Source organism: Mastigoproctus giganteus, chromosome 9 (genome assembly GCF_048544385.1).
Source record: "Mastigoproctus giganteus isolate SK-2022 chromosome 9, ASM4854438v1, whole genome shotgun sequence".
NCBI lineage: Eukaryota > Metazoa > Arthropoda > Arachnida > Uropygi > Thelyphonidae > Mastigoproctus > Mastigoproctus giganteus.
Genome location: NC_143583.1, coordinates 11383109 through 11400748, shown reverse-complemented (window position 1 = coordinate 11400748; position 17640 = coordinate 11383109). Strand labels below are relative to the sequence as shown.

Genomic DNA, 17640 nt, shown 5'->3' with positions numbered 1-17640 from the left:
TTCCAGGACAAAAAAAAACCATGAAAACATTCCTGCCCCTTTTGTGAAATTTCTAGTCAAAAGCTGGCCTATTAATTTCAACAATCATCCTGATATATAAATATATATGAGAAAAAAAATGGTATTCATATCAAGTATACAATAGTTGTATAGTAAGTATTTACTATATACTATCGGTGTAAATACACCATAGTTTACCCATAAGTTTAACTACGTACATAGTATATATTAAATGCAATAGCATCATTAATACACAGCCATTTCTGAATAAACAGAATATTTGAAAGGCGGCATTGTTTTAAGTTATATCTCATATTGTGAATACCCTCACAACAAGTTGCCATGATATTGCACTACCTCGAATATGTAATGCTTCACCTAAGGAGAAGACTAATGTTACTTATTCTCAGATAGAAAATAAGTAACTGGTGCCATCTAGTGTAGGGTTACCATCTGTCCTCTTTTAACCGGATTTATCCGTTTTTTTTTTTTGTTTTATTTGTCTAAAATTTTTGTCCGGGTGGATTTTTATAAATTTGTCTAAATGTCCGGATTTTTATATTATACGCCATTTTTTTATGCAAGCTTGACGAAAACTACTGAGTTATGTTGTACAGAATCTTTTTCGGAAACGAGACGATTCTTCAATTCGAATTTCCGTGTTGACAATTAGGCAGAAGACCCCGACAATACTCAGTTTAGTGCATTGAGATTGTTACCTTACCTTATTCACGCCTGCTTCAGAATTTACGCACATATAAATTTTATATAGTCTAGCAATACAATATTTTGGTTTAGAGAGTAAATAATGTATGAAGATCGGATGGTGTGCCCGAAAAAGATATATAAATTACAGGAATTCCAGCATGTCAAATAAATATTGACAGTTATAGGGACTGTTTTCTTTAGAAATTGATTGCAGCATATGAAAACGTGGATTTGAGCTATGTGCACACCAAATTGATTGAAAGTTGTGTATTGTCGACTAAATTTGGTATACTTATCAATGATCCAATCAAGAGGCAGACACTAGTTTATTTAATACCAAAGCTTACCTTTTTTTTTTTTTAAATACTCTTTTTCACTTTAATTACAAAAATATTTATTATCCATCTTTATACCTGTAGGTACTTTTCTGCAATTAGGCTAGTTTAGTTGTGAAGGTAAAACATGACCTAACCTTAATAAAATTTATGCTTCACTACTTACAATAAAAAATATTTATTATTATTTCAATTATAAAAATTAATATTATAAAGACTATATTTCCCCTAAAATGCCTAAAAGCAAGTGCATGTTTACAGAAGAGATGAAAAACAAATTTCCATGTTTTGTATCTGACCGAGAGGAATGGGAAGCTGAATGTAAAGTTTTCAGAGTGGGGACATATGTTGTTTCAGTAGCCAATAAAGGGGTTGGTGATTTGAAGCATCACATTGAAACTGAGAAACACGAGAAAGCAGTTTTTAAGGTGAGGCCTCTTCGGGAAAGGTTACAGATTTTTTTTTGTCAAAGCTGTTGGAAAAATATTATTATTATTAGCCATATGGTGCAATGAAGACCAAGGCTTATGCTGCACAAGCAAAAAAAAAAAAAAAAAAAAAAAAATTTCCCAAGTTACCCTGAGAGAGAGAGAGAGAGAGAGAGAGATATCACCAAGAAAGAGAAGAATGATGATATCCAGCTCAGGACCCTGGGTGTGCCAAACCCATACTCAACAGATGTGAGCCCCTGAGGGAAACAGAACATGATCTGGCTGCTGCAGAGGGTATCTTTGCTTTTCACACTGTTAAAAATCATAGTAGTTACAAATCAATGGATTGTACACAACTGTCGTTAAAAAATGTATTTTTTGATTCTGAGATAGCAAAAAGATTTTCCTGTGCTAAAATCAAGACAGATGCCATTGTAAACTTGGTACTTGCAAATCATTCTCTTAACGACCTGAAAACGAGAATAGCCTGTGCGGATGTACATTTTTGCCGCTTCCTGGAACACAGAAGTTTTTTCTGATTTATTTTCTGTTTTATTAGCTTAAATTGGCATATTAACTTATTTTCTAGAGTAGCTTTATATTCCTATTTACGATACTTAGTTTAAAGTAACTTAGATAGAGATTTTGTAGGTATTACTTAGTATCGGAAAGGGTATCAAATCCACGTGTTGACCATTCGTAAGTTGCCGCCATTGTAACGTGATACAAAATATCTCAAACTAGATAGCATAAGCTTAAAATAGTATAGTATAGTACATAATATTGTCAAATTAATCAGATAATTAATCTTGTTGACCTTCATTGTCAAATAAATTGTACTTTTAACTATACATATAACGACTTGGGTTACGTAACATAAATAATTATGTAAAAAATAAATAATTAATACTTAACTTGATACGGAAGTTATATAAAGAGATTTCGTAGATAACACTTGATACTAAAACATAAATATAGCGTTATAACTGTGTTGGGATATAAGTTTAGGGTTTTAATTTTGTATTGAAATTAAATCGAAATCATGACTCTGACCAGAGCAGCAAAGTAAAAGGCTCAAGCTAATGGGAGTGCTGTGGCTCAGGGGAGAACTGAGGGGGGAAGTTGCCCTCTGAATCACAGCCTATTAAAATGCACTACTTGCTTAATGTTTGTAGAGCATCAGGTACGGGACATGATACTGCCATGGGGGATGTCTTTGTGTGTGCGCGATGCAAGGAGTGTAAGGAAATCAGGCGACAACTCAGCATTGTTATGGGCCTATATGAGAGCTTGAAGGACAGGGTGGATGCCCTTGAAGGATTAAAAGTGAAGGGGCCCATCAAACTCTCAGCTGCCAACACCAATGCCAGAGCTTGCACTTGGTCATCACGCAACACAGCGGCAGCCCCCAAGGCAGAATGCGCTGGTCCCAAAGGAACTAGTAGTTGTTGGTGACTCTATTGTCAGGGAAACGGGAAACATGCTTTGTAAAAAGGATAGGTGGAATAGGACCAGGGTATGTCTGCCAGGGGCAAAGGTTGATGACGTTGTAGAGCGGATATCATCTTTTAAGGGCACAAAAAGTGATATAGTTATACACGTTGGCACTAATGATATTAAGAGTAGGAGACCAGCAGAATTACTTAACAAGTACAGGTCACTGTTTAAAAAAAGCCGTGAATTAGGGTTGAATTTGAAAGTGTCTGCAATTCTGCCCAGACACGATAGGAGGGAGTATACGATGAGAGCCCTGTCGATCAATTTGGCCCTGGAAAGATTGTGCAAGGCTCAAGTGGTAGAATTTTTTTCAGCCTGGTCTGTACTTGTTAACAGGAGACACTGCTTCTACAGGGATGGGATACACTTAAACAGAAAGGGTGCAAGAATGTTTGCTGATGCTATCCGAAGCAGTATGAGGTGGGTCGAAAAACTGCTAGATTGGGGAGGATACAAGGATTAATAGATTAACATTAGCCACTGGCAGAGGTGAAAGTGATTCTTGCACTGCTTCTATTGGAATGAGCCGCAGCCTGGAAAATAAGACGCAGGATATTTCAGAGACTGCTGGGAATCATTGGGGTACAAGTAAACACATGGGTTGTGTTAGGGTAGCTAAGAAAAAGAACAGGGGCATGTATACTTGCGTGTACACCAATGCTAGGAGTTTAGTAAATAAATTTGATGAATTTGAGGTATTGCTCAAAACATCAAAGGCAGATATTGTGGGGATTTCAGAGACGTGGTGTCACACAGATATAAGGGATGCAGAACTGGAATTTGGGGAGTGCAATGTCTACAGAAGGGATAGACAGGATAGGAAGGGAGGAGGGGTTATGCTATTAGTTAAGAAATACATAAAATCCAAGGTAGTGAAGCCAGTCGACATTGCTGGACAGTGCAGTGTCGAGTCAGTTTGGTGTGACATAAGCATTGGGAGATCAAAATTGAGAATAGGAGTGTGCTATAGGCCTAATGACTCTGATGAGTATAATCAGAAATTGTACAGGGAAATAGAGTGGGCCAGTAAATCACAGAGTCTTATAATGGGGGATTTTAATTTGCCAGATACTGACTGGAATTTGGGGGCTGGTCACTCACACACTAGCAAGGCTTTTGTGGATTTATTGGATGATTGTTTTTTTACATCAGCATGTTTGGGAGGCAACTAGAGGGAGTAATACTCTTGATTTGATTATCAGTAGTGATTCTTCATGCATTAAGAATCTGCACATAAATGAACCACCTAGTGGTTCATTTATGTGCAGAAGTGGGATTTACTCAAAGAGGTAACTACCATTAGGGAAAAAGGGAAGGGTTATTGCTTTCGTAAAGGCGACTACGATGGACTGAGACAGTATTTAAATTCTATACAGTGGGACAGACTGATGATGTTACCAACAGCAAATTCAAAATGGGAAGCATTCAAAGAACTTATCTTGGAAGCTACTAGGCTTTACATACCAAATAAGAAATATTGTTCAAGGTTTAGGCCTAAATGGATGTCAGATGAACTAATGAGACAACATGAGGCAGAGAAGAAAAATGCATGGGATACATACAAATTAACACGTGACACAGAAGCCTATGATAGATACAAGTTGATCTGTAACCAAGTTACAAAGGAGGTTAGGCAGGCGAAGGCAGATTACGAGAAATGTTTGGCAAGTGATGCAAAGAAAAACAGCAAAGAGTTCTTTACTTATGTAAACTCTAGAAGAAAGGGGATGAATCAGATTGGTCCACTTGATATCGATGGGTCAACTGTTGATGATCCTGCTCAGGTAGCTAACAAACTAAATGAATATTTTGCATCGACATTCACACACGAGGAGTTATTCAGCAAGGGGAATGCCAGAGGTGTATTCAACTCTGGCAGTAAGCTAGAGAATCCTGTAATAACTGAGAGTAAAATGGAGGAGAAATTGTTGAAGATAAATACAAGAAATGCACCTGGGGTGGATGGGATCTATCCAGTTATATTAAAGGATGCAGCAAAGGAATTAAGCAAACCCTTAGCCATAATTATAAGAGCTTCCTTGGACTCAGGGGAAGTACCCGTGGACTGGAGATGTGCAAATGTGACCCCAATTCACAAAGGAGGATCAAAGGGCGACAAAAGTAATTATAGACCTGTTAGTTTAACTTCTGTTCCCGGAAATTTAATGGAGGCACTGGTTAAAGAAGCACTGCAGGATCATCTAGACAAGACTTCAGTTATAGCTCAAACACAGCATGGTTTTGTTAAGGGGAAGTCTTGCCTGACCAATTTGATTGGATACTATGATGCAGTCACAAAAAAAACTGGATGCAGGGAGTAACTTTGATATTATAAACTTGGATCTTAGAAAGGCTTTTGATACTGTTGGTCATGGAAGACTGTTGCACAAATTGGAGCAGTGTGGCACTGGAGGCAAATTGCTGCTATGGATAAAGGGGTGGTTGAGGGGGAGAAGACAGAGAGTGGTAATCAATGGACACTGCTCATCGTGGACTAATGTTATTAGTGGGGTCCCTCAGGGTTCAGTATTGGGTCCATTATTGTTTTCTGTATTTATAAATGATACTGATGATGGTATATCAAGCTTAATGTCCAAGTTTGCAGACGATGCGAAGGTTGGCAGGGTTGTCAAGGACACTACTGACACTATGCTACTGCAACAGGATCTGGAAAGGTTGAGCAGATGGGCTGAGAGGTGGCAAATGAAGTTTAACATTGACTGTAAAGTACTACATATGGGAAACAGAACCCCAGAGCAACGTTTCAACTCTGTGGTATTACACTGACAGTGGTAGAGAATGAAAGGGACCTGGGGGTGGTTGTGCAGGCAGATATGAAGTTTTCTAAGCAGTGCAGACGTGCTGCAAGAGTAGCTCATGTTGTATTGTCGATGATATATAGGAATTTTTCTAGCAGGGATAAGGAGGTGATTATTCCCTTGTATAAGGCAATGGTCAGGCCACACCTAGAGTACTGTATACAGGTCTGGAGGCCTCATTTCAAGAAGGATGTAGAGATGCTGGAACGAGTACAGAGAAGGGCAACAAGATTGGTGAATGGAACAAAGGGGTGCTCTTACGAAGAAAAGCTTAAGTTTTGGAAATTAAAGTGTCTGGAGACTAAGCACCAGCGAGGTGATCTGATAGAGGTGTATAAAGCCTTGATTGGTATAAGCATGCTCAATGCTGATGGGATTCTTCCTCTTGCTCAGAATAATCACCTGAGAGGGCATAAATTGAAATTGTGGAAAGACAGTTGTAGGATAGACATGAGGAAATTGCCTTTAGCCAGAGGGTGGTTGGTTGGTGGAACAGACTTCCATCCCTTGTCGTGGAAGTTTATAGCCTAAATAAGTTTAAGACTCAGCTGGACAGGTATTTCGAACGAACAGAGGGGTGAAGTGGAAGTGGTTATTTTTATTTTTTTTTTTTTTTTGGCTGATGCTGCATAAGCTTGCTTTCTTATATCAAATGCCTCTTCTAATGCTAATGTTACTGTAAAAACTTTAAAATAAAATTGCATACTGTGGAGTCTCAATTGATGGAAGTAATCATGGTTCTGAAAAAAATCTTCCCATTAATTATTTTGATACAAATTAGCATTAGCATTAGCAGAGGCATATGATGCAAGAAAGCAAGCTTATTCAGCATCAGCCAAAAAAAAAAAAAAAAAACCCACTCCCATTTCACCCCTCCGTTCGTTCGAAATACCTGTCCAGTTGAGCTTTAAATTTGTTTAGGCTATCAACTTCAACAACAAGTGATGGAAGTCGGTTCCACCAACCAACCACCCGCTGGCCAAAGGCAAATTTCCGCACATCTATCCGACATCCGTAATTCCTCAATTTGAATTTATGCCCTCTGAGGTGATTATTCTGAGAAAGATGAAGAATCCCATTGGCATTGAGCATGCTCAAACCATTCAAAGCCTTATACACCTCTATCAGATCACCTCGCCGGTGCCTAGTCTCCAAACTCTGTAATTTGCAAAACTTAAGCCTTTCTTCGTAAGAGCAACCCTTTGTTCCATTTTTCGCTGCGCCCCTTGGCGAGCGTAGTGAGAAACGCAAATTATCGACATCCAACACAAACTTATACTGTTGGCAACTGGCTTTTCATCCTGCACTTTCAACCCGGATTTTTCATCCCAGATTTTGTAACCGCCCTGTCTCAACATGAGCACAGTGCAAAGTTCATCTACCACCACTCTGGATGAATCAGAGGCACATCATAGCCTCATACAACATAACAACCCCTCAAAAGTCTGTCACTCAACCACAAAAAAGGAAAAGAGAAAAAAAGCGCACCGATTATCATTCTCAGGAAGAAGTTCAAGAGTGCTCCAGCCCCCCTGACTTTGGTCCTGATGAGACCCAATGTAGTACTGCATGCACGAGAGCTTCCACAGCCGCGGGCCCCAATGTGGACCCCAAACTCTCAACTCCTACGCTTCCTCCTTCAGCCCTTGACCAGACGATTGTAATGGGTCTAAAACCTTCTGAACGATTGGCCATCTCGTCCTCGCTGATGCCCACTGACTGGGAAACCTCTGCTGAATCTACCACGCTTCATCAAACCATCTGCAAGTTCCGCCTCATACTTGTCTCCTATCTGAATAACGACACCAACCGGATTACCAAAACGGCTAGCACTTACGTACAGGAATTGTGGACTAAATTGGAATTGATAGCGACAGAATTAATAATAGATAACGAGAAACTCCGAGCAGTAAATGATGAGTTGAAGACAAGAACAACTATTTTCGAGAAGGTGGTGGATACCCTTTCCAAGCTCTCGCCTTCTCCTGACCAGGCTTCCCCTCTTGGAATGAATGACCTGACTATGGCTACACCTGATCCCACTCCATTCTCTTATGCGGGAGCAGTGAAAGCTAGGAAAGTTACCCATGCTGTGGCTGCAAAGCAGCAACAACAACCCCCATCAAATTCTGATAGGAAGATGCAGCATGTGCTACTACTCCGTGCTAGTGAAGACTCGAACCTCAAGACCAGTATTGAGGTGCAGGAGATGGTTGCTAACATGCTAAAGAGTGATTATCGAAATGTCAAAGTCAAATCGCTTAGACCCATCAGGAACAGGGGAGTCATCCTCAAAACTACCACTGAAGAGGACCTGAAAAGCATCTCCTCCAGCGGTTCCCTCTCATCTGTTGGTGTCCAGGCAGCGCCACCAAAGAAAGCTAATCGATCGTTACTCATTTACGATACTCCCAAGGATTGGTCTAATGAAGAAATTTTAGACGACCTCTACTACAAAAATCTGGCCGACTATGGGTACACTAAAGAAGTCAAAAGAGAAATTACATTCAGATTTCAAACAAAAACAAATTCCAATTCAACGGCGCACAGGATCATTAGCCTTTCACCCAAAATCTACAAGAGAGTTCTCTCAGCTGATAGAATTTTCTTGGGTTGCAGCGCATACAGATTTCAGCCTTTCACAATCGTCACAAAGTGCTTCTTGTGCCTAGGATATGGCCACACCTCCCAACACTGTACCCATAACTCCCCCACGTGTGGCCACTGTGCACGTAGCGGGCATGTACATGTGGAGTGTCCCCATCAAGATGAGCAGCCTTGCTGTGCCAACTGCAAACGACGGAAGCGAGAGCATTCCCACTCAGTCCGTGATGTTACTTGCCCTGAGCAACGTGCACTAGAAATGGTACGACTGAGAACCTCTAATGAATAGTCGAAATACAGTCAAATCAAGCCGAGCCACTGCAAAAAACTTTGATTCTACTCCACAGGCTTCCACCAACTCAGTGTGGTCTAGGGCAAAGCTAAGAATTATGCAAATAAATGGACAGAGATCACAATCCGTCTCTGACGAAATTCGTGTCTCTGCTGAGGACCATGAGATCGATGTTATCGCCATCCAGGAACCCTACACCACTAGAATACAATCTGGACCATCAACGAGGATTATGGGCTTTCCCATCACCACCAGAGTCATTCAGCCTGTCCCAGAGGACCCAAAATCCTGCATTGTCGTCTTCAACCATGAACTGGACATCTTGGTCGTGCATGGGCTCTGTAACAAATTTGCTACCTGTGTTCAAATCATTAGCCCAGTACTGACCTTTTATCTTATTTCACTGTACTGCCCACCATCTGCAGACTTCAATGACTCACTGAATTACCTAGAATTTGCACTCGATTTCCTTGAAAACAAGTCAGTCCTTCTTGTCTCGGATGTCAATGCCAAATCCCATTTCTGGCATAGCAATACCACGGACCTTCGAGGAATAATGCTAGAGGATTTCATTGTCTCCCACAAACTCATAGTCCATAATCAGCCAAACCAGCACACCACCTACAGCAGCTCCACAGGCGAATCTAATATTGATGTCACTGTCACCACCAACAATTTAGGCCCGTGTATCCATGACTGGCAGACTATACCAGATTGGACCCTTAGCAATCATAGAGTTATCACATTCGATTTAACCCCAAATGCAACTAACACATCTAGGATGCCCAGACCACCTGCATTAGTGCGGTTCTCCATAAAGAGCATCGACTGGTCTTCGTTTGATGACTCTGTAGTCAAAGACTTTATTTCACATGAACCAAACTACCTGAACTCCTGCAGAGCCACTGAAATAGCAGACATGATGCAGCAAGTGTTGTTGAAGGCCTCCTACAGGTCGGCTAGGAAAAAATCTATCCGTCCCACTGCCTGCTCTTGGTGGTGTCAAGAGCTTACTGCACTCCGCAGAGAGGTCCATCGTGCCCGTCGACTTTATCAACTCCATCGCGACAGGCCTCCCTGTGAAGTAGCTAGATTCCGCGGCAATTATATCACTAAAAAGAACGAATATACTAAAGCTATAGCTGCCCAGAAGAAAACCACCTGGTCGGAGTTTGTCCGAGACTCAGGGAATTCCAACCCCCGGGGACTTCTATACAAAATAGCGAGGGAAAAGACTTTCAGGCCTGAAATCTTTGGCACTGTAACTACTGGGAACACCAAGACTTCTAACTGGACCGACTCCATCAACTCCACACTTGACAGACTGTTTCCTGAAGATAATCCAGCAGACGATCTACCTGAGCACAGAGCAATACGATTAGCTAATCAAACCTATGCTTCCGAGGAAGAAACAAATCCCTTTACAATGGAAGAGCTCACAGCCGTCCTCAACAGGATCAATCCCCAAAAATGTCCAGGAATGGACCTCATTGAGTACGTCTTTGTCCTTCGTTTGTTCAAGCTTAGACCCCTATATCTCCAATTGCTCTACAACAAATGTCTTCAAGAGGGAGTTTTTCCCAAGGCGTGGAAAGTGGCCCTGCTGCGACTCATAAGGAAGCCCGGAAAACCCCCAGGAGATCCGCGCTCCCTTAGACCAATTGCACTCTTGGCAAATCTAGGCAAAGTTCTAGAAAGGCTCATGGCTCTCCGAATCACACAACTGTTCCAGGAAAAGAACCTATTCTCCCCAGCGCAGTATGGCTTCACACCAGGGCGATCTACAGAAGAGGCACTGTTTGACTTCGTCCTCCATATTGAAAACTCCACATCTAAATATGAACTGGCCATCTTGGTGGATTTTGAAGGTGCCTTCGACACTGTCTGGTGGGACAGTGCATTGGCATGCCTCCGCCTAGCTAACTGTACCTCCCATCTCTACAAGCTCTGCCAGAATTATTTCACAGAGCGCACTATCGTGGTTAAATCCAATCTTCTGCAGATAACTAGACCAACCTCTCGGGGGTGCCCACAGGGTTCTGTCTTGGGGCCCTTTGTGTGGAACATGGTCCTGCACAGCTGGCTTTCTAAAACTTTTGAAGGATGCAAAATTGTGGCGTTTGCAGACGACCTGACTATGGTTGTTTCTGGGAAATCACGCTCCGACCTTGAAAACAAAGCAAATCTTTTTCTAGCAGATCTCTACTCCTGGACAGTTCTCAACAAGCTTCAAATCAGTACCAGCAAAACAAAAATGATGCTTTTTAAATCAAAGCTTGACCTACGTCGCCCACCACAAATCAAGATCTCCGGAAAACAGCTTCCTATTGTGACACAGGCTAAAGTCCTAGGAGTGATCATTGACCATAAGCTGAGCTTCCTTCCACATCTACAATACCTAGGGGTCAAAACGAAAAGATTTTCAGCTGCAATCATGAGGATCTCCAAGAGCAACTGGGGACTCTCCAATAAAACACTCTCTCTGTACTATAAAGCTGTTTTCATCCCCATTGTGACCTACGCAGCAGGAGCGTGGTTTCACCGGGTTCAACGAGTACATATGAAAGTCAAGGTCAACTCCATTCAACGTGCTATGCTCTTGGCCACTCACAGATTATGCCGAACAGTGTCTACAGCTGCCATCCAGGTGATAGCTGGAACTCTGCCGCTTGATCTATTTGTTATCTTCAGAGGGCTTAACTTCAGAATTAAAAAGAAAATACCAACGAAGATACAGGGCCTAGAACTAAATCTCAATACTGACCCCAAAGCAGGAAGAGCTCGCTGTTATAAGGAACTCGTCAACATTTGGCAGTCTAGATGGAACACCTCACACACAGGCTCCGTTACCAGAAAATTCCTCCCTGATGGCACTTTCACAACCCTGAAAACGGTAAAGACCTGGCTTTCTCTCACCTTGGAATCCTCCTACTTGATTACCGGACACGGGTCCCTCAACGAAAAGTTACATCTACTGGGTTTGCTACCAACAGATCGCTGTTTCTGCGGCAGTTCAGAGAATTGAAAACATCTTCTTTTTGAATGCAGGTTGTACGATGACTTAAGAAGGACCCTGCTGCAGGCTGTGCCAGGCATCTCAGAACAGCAACCAGAGCCTCTACTCCAAACACCTGACAATCTAAAGGCATTCCGATCCTATGCATCCGAAGTCTTTGAGCGCAGGAAGCAGAGCTACATAGTTGTTACTGCACTTAACAATACCTCTTCGGTGACTTAAAGAGTTCTATATTCGCATGCCACCATCTTCTTCATTTTTTTTTTTTTTTTTCTTCTCCACGTGCTGTCTGGAGTTCCCACTCTAGTGCAGCTAGTTTATTATTCATTCATTTTCATTTCATTTATTTATTTCTCTTTAATTTCTAAATCAAATTATTCTTTTCTTTATTTTTATTAAATTATTATTGTTGTTATTTATTTAATTTGTTCTTCACGCGCTCTGCCTTGAGATCCCACTCTAGCGCAGCCGATTTATTTACTTATTTTATATCTATTTTTTTTTCACGCGTTCTGCTTCGAGTTCCCACTCTAGTGCAGCCAATTTATTTATTTATTTTATTTTATTATTTTTATTCCTATTTTTTTTATTATATATATATTTTTTTTATTTATTTATTATTTTTTTTTTTTCACGTGCTCTGCCTTGAGTTCCCACTCTAGCGCAGCCAGTTTATTTAAATTGTTTTTTTTTCTTCTTCTTATTTCTTTTTTTATTATTATTTTTTTATCATTATTATTTAATATATATATATTTTTTTTATTAATTAATTTATTATTATTATTTTACTCTTTTTTTTTCCTAATTGCACCACGGGTGGTTTTTTTTTTTTTTTTTTTTGGGCTCTTCTGTCTTTATCTCCTCCCTCTGGAATGGGCCCCCAGAGGAATCTGTTCCACCTTCCGGCAACACTAGGTGGGTCAGAGTCTCTCTTGAGACAGTACGTGTTTTTCTGGGACTGGCCCACCTTCCCGTGGTGTGGACGAGTACCCAGAATCATCTGTCCAGGCGACTGATGCTTCTGGGTAGCCAAGTGGCCAGAACATAACAACAGAACACACACACACACAATACACACAAATGTACGACACACACATATCTGGCCCATTTGTAGTAATACTGTTCTTCACAGAGACACAAGGCGGAGTTGAACAAACGTTCTAGGTGCCGCCCTTACATATACACATGTCCATGCCCACTCGGCTACGGAGGCCTCTACAATGGAATAATCACCTCCCTATCCCTGCTAGAAAATTTCCTATATATCATTGACAATACACCATGAGCTACTCTTCCAGCCTGTCTGCACTGCTCAGAGAACTTCATATCTGCCTGCACAACCACCCCCAGGTCCCTTTCATTCTCTACCACTGTCAGTGTAGTACCACAGAGTTGATACATTGCTCTGGGGTTGCTGTTTCCCATGTGTAGTACTTTACATTTGTCAATGTTAAACTTCATTTGCCACCTCTCAGCCCATCTGCTCAACCTTCCCAGATCCTGTTCAGCAGCATAGTGTCAGTAGTGTCCTTGACAACCCTGCCTACCTTTGTATCGTCTGCAAACTTCGACATTAAGCTTGATATACCATCATCAATATCATTTATAAATACAGAAAACAATAATGGACCCAACGCTGAGCCCTGAGGGACTCCACTAATAACATTAGTCCATGACGGGCAGTGTCCATTGATTACCACTCTGTCTTCTCCCCCTCAGCCACCCCTTTATCCACAGCAGCAATTTGCCTCCAATGTCACACTGCTCCAATTTGTGCAGCAGTCTTCCATGTGCAACAGTATCAAAAGCCTTTCTAAGATCCAAGTATATAATATCACAGTTATTCCCCGCATCCAGTTCCTTTGTGACTGCATCATAGTATCCAATCAAATTGGTCACGCAAGACTTCCCCTTAACAAAACCATGCTGTGTCCGAGCTATAACTGAAGTCTTGTCTAAATGATCCTGCAGTGCTTCTTTAACTATTGCCTCCATTAATTTTCCTGGAACAGAAGTTAAACTCACAGGTCTATAATTACTTGTGTCAGTCTTTGATCCTCCTTTGTGAATTGGGGTCACATTTGCACAACTCCAGTCTGTGGGTACCTCCCCTGAGTCCAAGGAAGCTCTCATAATTATGGCTAAGGGTTTGCTTACTTCCTCTGCTGCCTCCTTTAATATAACTGGATAGATCCCATCCACCCCAGGTGCCTTTCTTGTGTTTATCTTCAACAATTTCTCCTCCACTTTACTCTCAGTTATTACAAGATTCTCTAGCTTACTGCTAGAGTTGAATACACCTCTGGCATTCCCCTCGCTAAATAACTCCTCATGCGTGAATGTCGATGCAAAATATTCATTTAGTTTATTAGCTACCTGAGCAGGATCATTAACAGTTGACCCATCGATATCAAGTGGACCAATCTGATTCATCCCCTTTCTTCTAGAGTTTACATAAGTAAAGAACTCTTTGCTGTTTATCTTTGCATCCCATGCCAAAGATTTCTCGTCATCTGCCTTCACCTGCCTAACCTCCTTTGTAACTTAGTTACAGATCAACTTTTATCTATCATAGGCTTTGTGTCATGTTTTTTCTCTGCCATATGCCTCATTAGTTCATTTGACATCCAGTTATTCCTAAAGCTTGAACAATATTTCTTAGTTGGTATGTAAAGCCTAGTATCTTCCAAGATGGTTGGTTGGTTGGTGTCGTGTCCATTTGAAGTCAAATTGAACCATGCGCTGATATCACTGCTTTAGCTAAGTCCACGATCTTTTCGTTATAAAGTTCTCCCTGAAAAGGGGATTCGTCCATGCTTTGCAAAGTCGCCTGAATTGCAGGACAGCTGAAGATGTGTTCCGGAGTAAGCTGTTCTTTCGGACAGCTTCTGCAAAGTTTATAAGTTCTGGTACCATCCGCGCTAATTTTCATACCTGCCATGTGTCGAGTTCTCAGTCTGGCAATGGTCTTAGTGATGTTCCTATTTGCATTAATCTCGCAGATTTGGTGATTAGTTTCTATATGTTTCTGTCTGAGTCTGTGTCTGGCGATGGTGTTAGCATCATCTAGAGTTATGGTTTTTGAGGTGTTGTGATTTAAGTTTCTTGCCTCTTTTGCCAGTTTATCGGCCGCCTCATTTCCTTCTATACCCACATGCGCAGGCATCCACTGTAGTGTGCAGCTCTTTCCCAATTGATGAACTGTCTCCAAATGTCGGTGAATGTTCTGTGTGAGTCCTGTGCGTCCATGTTTTATTGCCAGCAGGGCCGCTCTTGAGTCGCAGAAGATTACAAGCCCTCTGGCTCTGTTTATGTCTCTTAGTGAAATATAACTATTTAGGGCCTCAAGGATTGCCCTTAGCTCACATGTAAAGTTAGAGGCGATGCTGCCTGCACCTATGCTTTGTTGCATTTTTGTAGTATTTGTCAGGGTGGTGTGTATGCCTGCTCCGCCCTTGAGGATCGTCTCGTCAGAGGATCCATCGGTATACATCTGTACTAAGTCACGCCTCGAATAAGTCTCAATTGTTTTGATTCCTATAGCTTTGACAATGGTCTCGATTTCTTTTTTTGTGCAGTGTTCCACGAGATCCAAGTTTATTGTGGTATTTTGGGGGATGCAAGATGGTAAGGTAGGCTCTTGAAGTAGGTCATATTTTGTGGGTTCAAGATCAAGACTTTCTCTGATTTCCTTATCGTATTTCATGGTAGATGACCTTTTGAGTCTTGACCTGCAGTTCCAATTTATAAAGGTCCTACGGGAGATATGATCAATGTCTCTGCTGTTAGCCTTATTAGTGAATTTAATTGTGTGATATCTTCTTCTTTGATTGAGTGTCTGAAGGCCGCATTCCCGCTCTGCTTTGGTGTTGTTTGTAGATGAAACAGCCCCGATGATTATTTTGGTTGCTCTTGCTTGGATCCTGTCCAGTTTTCCAAGTGCAGACTCAGAAGCATGCGCCCATATTGGTGCTGCATATTCCAAATTAGCCCTGATAAGTGAGGTATAAGTTGTTTTAAGTGTTTTCGGATTTGCTCCCCAGTTCGTACCACATAAGCTTTTTAGAATGTTTAACTTCTTCAGTGCTCTGTTGGAGCTATTTTCAATGTGTTTGGTGAAACGTAGTTCTGTGTCGAGGGTTATACCCAGATATTTTGGGTTATCCATTTTTGAAGTGGGCACGCCGTCTATAGCGATAGCTGGGTTAAAGTTCTTTCTGCGGCTTCTGTCTGTGGTAAAAACTGTGTGGTTAGTTTTATGGGGATTTATCTGTAATTTCAGTTCTCTTGCCCAGTCCACAATTCCTTTTAGTGATCTGTTTATGGATATTTCTGATTTTGCCATGTCTCTGCTGGTATGCCATATTGCTATGTCATCTGCATAGCATGCAATCTTGGTGTCTTCGTCTATATGTTGATGGACGTTATTAGTGTATAGCAGGAAGAGCAGGGGACTGAGAACAGAGCCTTGCGGGACTCCCTGCCATGTTCTTCTGTCCCTGGAGTAGGCCCCATTATATCTTACTCTGATCTTTCTGTCTCTTAGAAAGTCTGCTTATCTTCCAAGATAAGTTTTGTGAATGCTTCCCATTTTGCATTTGCTGTTGGTAACATCATCAGTTGGTCCCACTGTATAGAATTTAAATACTGTCTCAGTCCATCGTAGTCGCCTTTACAAAAGCAATAACCCTTTCCTTTACCCCTAATAGTAGTTACCGCTTTGAGTAAATCCCATTTCAGCACACTGTGATCACTGCCACCTAGTGGTTCATTTATCTGCAGATTCTTAATGCATGAAGAATCACTGCTGATAATCAAATGAAGAGTATTCCTCCCTCTAGTTGCCTCCCGAACATGCTGATGTAGAAAACAATCATCCAATAAATCCACAAAAGCCTTGCTGTGAGTGACCAGCCCCCAAATTCCAGTCAATATCTGGCAAATTAAAATCTCCCATTATAAAACTCTCTGATTTACTGGCCCACTCTATTTCCCTGTACAGTTTCTCATTATACTCATCAGTGTCATTAGGCCTATAGCACACTCCTACTCTCAATTTTGATCTCCCAATGCTTATGTCACACCAAACTGACTCGACACTGCACTGTCCAGCGATGTCCACTGGGGCGGTGTCTTGTCTTGTCCTGCAATGTCTTGTCTAGATGATCCTGCAGTGCTTCTTTAACTAGTGCTTCCATTAATTTTCCTGGAACAGAAGTTAAACTCAAAGGTCTATAATTACTTGTGTCAACCTTTGATCCTCCTTGGTGAACTGGGGTCACATCTGCACATCTCCAGTACCTCCCCCGAGTCCAAAGAAGCTCTCCCAATTATAGCTAAGAATTTGCTTATTTAATATGCTGCCTCCTTTAATATAACTGGATAGATCCCATCCGCCGCGGGTGCCTTTTTTATGTTTATCCTCAACAATTTCTTCTCCACTTTCCTCTCAGTTATTACAAAATCATCTAGCTCACTGCCAGAGTTTACTTCACCTCTGGCATTCCCCTTCCTGAATAACTCTTCATGTGTGAATGTAGATGCAAAATACTCGTTTAGTTTGTTAGCCACCTGAGCTGGATCATCAATAGTTGAACAATCAATATCCAGTGGACCAATCTGATTCATCCCTTTACTTCTAAAGTTTACATAGGTAAAGAACTCTTTTCTGTTTTCCTTTGCATCCTTTGCCAAGGATTTCTCATAATCTGCCTTTGATTGCCTAATCTCCTGTGTGACTTGGTTACAGACCAGCTTATATATATCATAGGCTTCCATGTCACCCATTAATTTATATGTATCCCATGCATTTTTCTTCTCTGTCATATGTCTCATTAGTTCATCTGACATCCATTTAGGCTTAAACCTTGAACAATATTTCTTAGTTGGTATGTAAAGAACTAGTAGCTTCCAAGATTAGTTCTTTGAATACTTCTCA

General features: G+C 41.3%; 1 protein-coding gene across 3 annotated transcripts in view; it reads right to left on the bottom strand.

Annotated features, from left to right (window-relative positions):
• The window catches only part of LOC150080050 (dixin-like), a 391642-nt gene that overhangs the window by 56470 nt on the left and 317532 nt on the right, over positions 1 to 17640 (bottom strand). The window lies entirely within an intron of this gene.